The sequence below is a fragment of the Ceratotherium simum genome, chromosome 28, assembly GCF_057802395.1.
Source record: "Ceratotherium simum simum isolate JZ-2026a chromosome 28, ASM5780239v1, whole genome shotgun sequence".
In the NCBI taxonomy this organism is placed as follows: Eukaryota; Metazoa; Chordata; class Mammalia; order Perissodactyla; family Rhinocerotidae; genus Ceratotherium; species Ceratotherium simum.
This window is the reverse complement of record NC_141927.1, coordinates 15,957,675-15,963,589: the sequence shown is the minus strand read 5'-3', so window position 1 is coordinate 15,963,589 and position 5,915 is coordinate 15,957,675.

Genomic DNA, 5,915 nt, shown 5'->3' with positions numbered 1-5,915 from the left:
AGAAAAGACATTTCTGTTGTTTAAGCCACCCAGTCTGTGGTATTTTGTAATGGCAGCCCAAGCTGACTAAGACAGTGTGTATTTGACTTTATTTTTAAAAGCTGCCAAACCATTTCCCAAAGTTGTGGTGCCATTTTGCTCTCTGACAAGCAGTGTACAAGACGCCCATTTGTTCCACATCCTCACCAACACTTAATATTGCCAGAGTTTTCTTTTAGCCATTCTAATAGATGTGCTATGTTTTTAGTTTTCACCTCCCTAATTACTAATGATGTTGAATATCTTTTCATGTTTAATAGGACTTTAAACCAAGTTAAACAGATTTCTTTCTTTACTGCAGGACTACTCAGAGTCTTTACTATATTAATGCGCAGTGTGAATCCCCTGTGGGAAGATAGCTGGGACTGTAACTTTTTCTTGACCGTGGAACTCTTTTCCCATGGTCAACGAAAGATTACAAGGCTAGTATTCCAGGGAGAATACTGGCCAGCCTGGTCAAGAACACAGCTCTAGGGAGCATTTAATCTGTTTCCAACCAACTCATTCAGTCTTACTTCTCTTTGTTTCCTATTTCTAACTGAAACATTTTTGGGGTATCAGCTTTGCTGTCTCCAAGTCTTTACTCATGTGGTTCCATTTGCTTAGAATGCCTATCCCCTTCTCTTCTTCTCCCTCAACCCACCCAGCTTTTCCAGTCTGGCTCATGCTCACAGGTAGCTTCTGGCCCACAGTGAGCTCCTTTCTCTGACCTCCTCAGTGACTGGGCCACTCATGGGGACTCTTGATCAGACCCTGCTTAGCTTTTTTCTGTATAGCTAAATTCTATATCCTAGAATTTCTATAAATTATATATATATTTTCCAAAGTTGCTCTGCTCTTTTTTTGTGACTAGATAGTTAGTGGAAGGCCCTGATCTCCCAGACTTTAAAAAGTCCCAGGATGATGCACTGAGCTGTGGGCATAGCTACTGATTTTAAACATCTGTTGAATTCACATAAAGTGAATTAACAGACATTTATGTCAGTTCACTTGAATGTTAACTCTCCATTTAGCCAGGCACAAAGAACAAATGTCAAAAAGAGAAGTTTGTTCACAGTTCCTGGCTAAATGGGGAGAAGATATTTAATTGAAATATGAAGTTCACGGCTGGGTCTCCTGGAACTTGTAGGTGAAACTAGGAGTTTGTGGCTAAACCTACCAATAAAATCCTTGAACTGTTTCTTCTCCTTTGACACGTTGGTCATGAAATCAAGGAATTGGAGAGGAGATCATCCAGTCCACTCTTGTCTTTAGATTGGATTGTGCCCATGACTAGAAGAAACCAATGGAGTCTGTGACATTCAGATTTCTGTGCCCCTCACTCCGCTTGTCTCCCTCACTGATTCTCTCACCTGCCTCAGGAAACTTACCGTGCCCAGCTCATTAGCCAAAAGGACTGGCTAGTCAGGCAGATGATGACGCCAAGAAGGGCGGCAGCTGCTCTCCCACATCTTAGCCTTTTCTGGGCACTTCAGCCCTGCAGTAGCATCAGACTGGGTGGCACAAACTAGCATGTAGCCAGAAATCAGTCAGTGGGGACATGATGTGCTCAGTTGTACAGTGACCATGTCCTATAGCTTTCTGTCCTTTGTTCCTTCAACAAACATAGATTGAGCACCTACTGTATATTGGGCACTATAGGAGTCCCTGGAGGATGTGGATGTATCATGATCCCTGACTCAAAGAACTTATAGTCTTGATGGGAGACAGGTATGTAAATAAAACCTTCCAACAGAACCCTAGATGTCAGCCATCTTTCCTAGGTTACGCCATTGGTGGTGATGGGAGTTGGGTTGAAAAAAGATCCTAACAGTAGTCACAGATTTGTATTGTTTTGACTCCCACCCATGGGAGTATAGGTGTTTCTAGGGTCTTCCATAGGTTTATGAAGTTCTCTCGGCTGCCACAAGGCAACACAGGTCTTCTTCCTCTGTTTGCCTACACTTAACTGTGGGTGGCTCTCCTGGATCCTGTGGCATGCAGACATGAATGTCCACCCAAGGCACCCTGCACTACTGATGCTGGCTGAAGCATTATGTATATATGTCTCCTCCCTCTTCTGTGACAGGAGACCTGCCGCCTGGTCTGGCCCACTGCTCAATCTTCCATGACCATTCTCCACTCAAATCTGCTGCAACGGTAACCTTAAGTGGGCCTGAGTTCTCTTCATCTCGACTCACACTCCACTCTGTTACCTACACTCCAGAGTTGTACTTTTTAATGTATAACTCAAACTGCACCCGTGCATTTGGGCTGCCCTCATTCATACACTGCCTCTGTGTAAATCAGAAACAAGCACCTGCTTCCTCCAAGTGGACACAGCCCACGCAAGTGGAGGACAGGCTGAGTTTCAGCCAAAATTCACCTCCAGGGCTGCTTGTCCTCGGCAGGGCACAACCAAGCCAAGTGATGGTCCGGATGACAGGGCCTCTCGCTAGATTATTGTGAGCCTTGTCTGCCTTCACAGTTGTTTGCTGGCTTTTATGACTGTTTCCCAAGTTTTCATCTGACTAGAACTCAAGGCTATGTCTATCAGGGCCTACCATCTTAACCTTCTGGTCACACTGCAATTGGCCCTCACAGGGATCTCATCTCCACTGGGCACACCTGGCCTCCTCTGTAGACTGCTTCTGCTACCAACCTGAGGAAGGAACACACCACTCTCTTCTGTACTCTTTGCCCACTAACTTCACGGGCCTGGGTTTACATTAATTCCTCATGGCATGGCGAGGCCACACCATAATGTTCAACAAGATTTTACTTGAGGTTCAAGGGTAAAAGAAGGAACAGAAAACTATATATATATATATATATATATATACAGAAAACTATATATATATATATATATATACACATGTCCTCCCACACCCCAGGAGCGATATAGATGTAAATATAGGTATAGGTATAGGTATAGATATAGATATAGATATAGATATAGATATAGATATAGATATCTCCCAGGAAATAATTTACAAACATTTCACAGACTAAGGTCTGCCCTGGGGTTTCTCACCAGACCACTACCATGCTGGCTTCATGGCTTGCTTGCATGTGACCAAGGACAGCTCATCCCACTGCCAGAAATACTTGGGGCACGACCATCCTCAGACTAGCACCAAACTGAGCCATGGCTTCACAGAGGAGGAAGTTGCATCCTTCATCTCAATCCAGGGTCCTTAATTCCTGTCCCAGACATGATCTCTTGCCAGGATGATCAACAGTTGGAATGTTACTACCTTCAGGAGAACTGTACCGCTGCCTGCAAGAGGGTGCTCTGGCTACAGGATAATCACACAAAGAAGTGATATCAATAAATTTTGCAAAGTTTGGTTTCAAAAATTCTAGGGATACAGGTTCATCCGTGGGCTTTTTGTGACAAACACTTAACAAAGATTTCAGTGAAACAGTGCTTTAAATTACTGATGTGCCGTCACCAGAGTCTCTCTTGACAGAACTGCTGTGGACTGAGCTAGAGGAGAGTCATGGTGTAGATCTTCAGACAGAGCTAATGTAGTTCCTGCAGGTTCCAGATGGGTTGTAGGAAAAGGGTGAAAGGAAAACAAGCAGTATGGCAGGCTTAAAACATGACCACAAATTCTCTGACACTCTTCCCATCAAGAGGTAGGTTCTGTGTCCTCTGCCCTGGAATCTGGCTGAGTCTGTGACTGTTTTGACCAATAGAAAGTGACAGAAGTGATACCATGTGACTTCCAAGACCAGGTCACAAAAGGCCATACAGTCCAGCCTTGTTGTCTGAGACCTTTGCCCTTGGAGCCCTGACCCCCATGTAAGTAGTCCAACTAGCCTGAGGCTTCCATGCTGCAGAGACCACACGTAGGTGCTCTGGCCAATAGTCCCGGCAAAGCCCATCCTTCATCCACCTAGCCCAAAGACTGGATATGTGAGCCAAGAAGCCATCTGAGAAGTGGATCTTTCAGCCCCATCAGTTCTAGCCCCCAGCTGTGTGAGTCAACCCAGATGAGGCCCCAGACATCCTAGAGCAGGGAAGAGCCATGCCTTCTGTTCCCTTTCCAAATTCCTGACCTACAGAATTTGTAGAGCATAATGATAAAATAGTTGCTGTTTCATACCACCATTCTGCAACAATAAGTAAGTGGAACATGCAACCTCTTTTCAATTATCTCCCTTGCGTTATTATTAAATCTCACATTCTTATCTCTCCGAGTACAGATCTTCCTCAACTTGTGATGGGGTTTTGTAAGTTGAAAATATCTTAAGTTGAGAGTGCATTTAATACACCTAACCTACCGAATGTCGTAGCTTAGCCTAGCCTACCTTAAACGTGCCCGGAACACTTCCATTAGCCTACAGTTGGGCAAAATCATCTACCACCAAGCCTATTTTATACTAAAGTGTTGAACGCCTCATGTAATTTATTGAATACTGTACTGAAAGTGACAAACAGAATGGTCGCCCATGTATAGAATGGTTGTAAGTGCATCGGTTGTTCACCCTGTGATCGCGGGGCTGACTGGGAGCTGCAGCTGTTGCCATAGCCTAGCATCACGAGAGGATCGTACTGCGTATTGCTAGCCCAGGAAAAGATCACCATTCAAAGTTTGGAGTGCAGTTTCTACTGAATGCCTAACACTTTCGCACCACTGTAAAGTCGATAAGTCAAACCAATGCACGTTAGGGACCGTCTGTAAAAAAGAGGCAAGTCGTGTTGCTTACTTTTCCTTCTTTCATTTCAACTGTAGTGGGAACAAATTTCACAGATGTATTCGTTTCCTAGAGCTGTTGTAACAAATTATCACGAACTTGGTGGCTTAAAAAACAGAAATTTATTCTCTCATAGTTCTAGAGGCTGAGTCCAAAATCAAGGTGTCACCAGGGCCATGCATCCTTTAGGGAAGGGTCCTTCCTTGCCTCCTCCTGCATTCCTTGACTTCTGACTGCATCCTTCAATCTCTGTCTCTGTCTTTATACGGCCTCCTCTGTGTGTGTCTCTCTGTGTCCTGTCCTCTCCCCACCTTAGAGGACAACTGTCATTGGATTTAGGGCCTATCCTAAAACCAGGATGATTTACTCAAGATCCTTAACTAATTACATCTGCAAAGTACCTATTTCCAAATAAAGTCACATTCTGAAGTTCTGGGTAGATATGAATTCTGGGGGGACATTTCAACCCACTACAACAGATTACAAAGCTCAGGGCAAAAGTAGCTTTCTTTTTTCTACAATTCAATTTGATCAATATGTCACTCACTTCTGTTCACCTGATGGCAGAATTGAGGTTTAAACTCAGCCTCTTTTGGATAAACTAATCTGAGGATTCTTCCTCTCCCTCCTTTATCCCTCAGGTAGTACAGAAGTCCTGGAGTTCTGGGGGTTATGCAGTGCCCAGCGTGCTGAGTAGGGGCATATTCTCAAAGCCATCTCTGTCTTCTGCTGGTGTTCCTTGAAATGGCCAGGGCGATTTACCATGAAGCTATTGAGGCTTAAGCTGCAGGGTCCCTGACTTGCTTGGGCCTCTTCTAAGGCCCTGTGAGGGTGCTTAGAATGTGTTCAAATGTTTTTGTAAAATCATGTGTTTATAAAATTTGCAAAAGTAAGACATTTAAGCAACAAATTGAGACTGTTGTTTTTTTCCACTCGGACTTCCTTTCTGTTTCTATTTTCCTTGTGTTGGTGTTGGGAGTGGCCCTGGACATTTTTTGTATTTGCTTTCGTGGAGTTTGGGTGGGAGATATATTTAGTTTGGGTTAAATGGGATATATTTATGTGGTTTTTCAACAATATCACATACAGTTATTAATAACCATCCTGAGAGGAATGACTTCCAGGAATACTCCCTCAGCCCCATGGATTTACCCAGTGTTGGGACGTAAATGTGCAGAGTCAGAGAACAATCT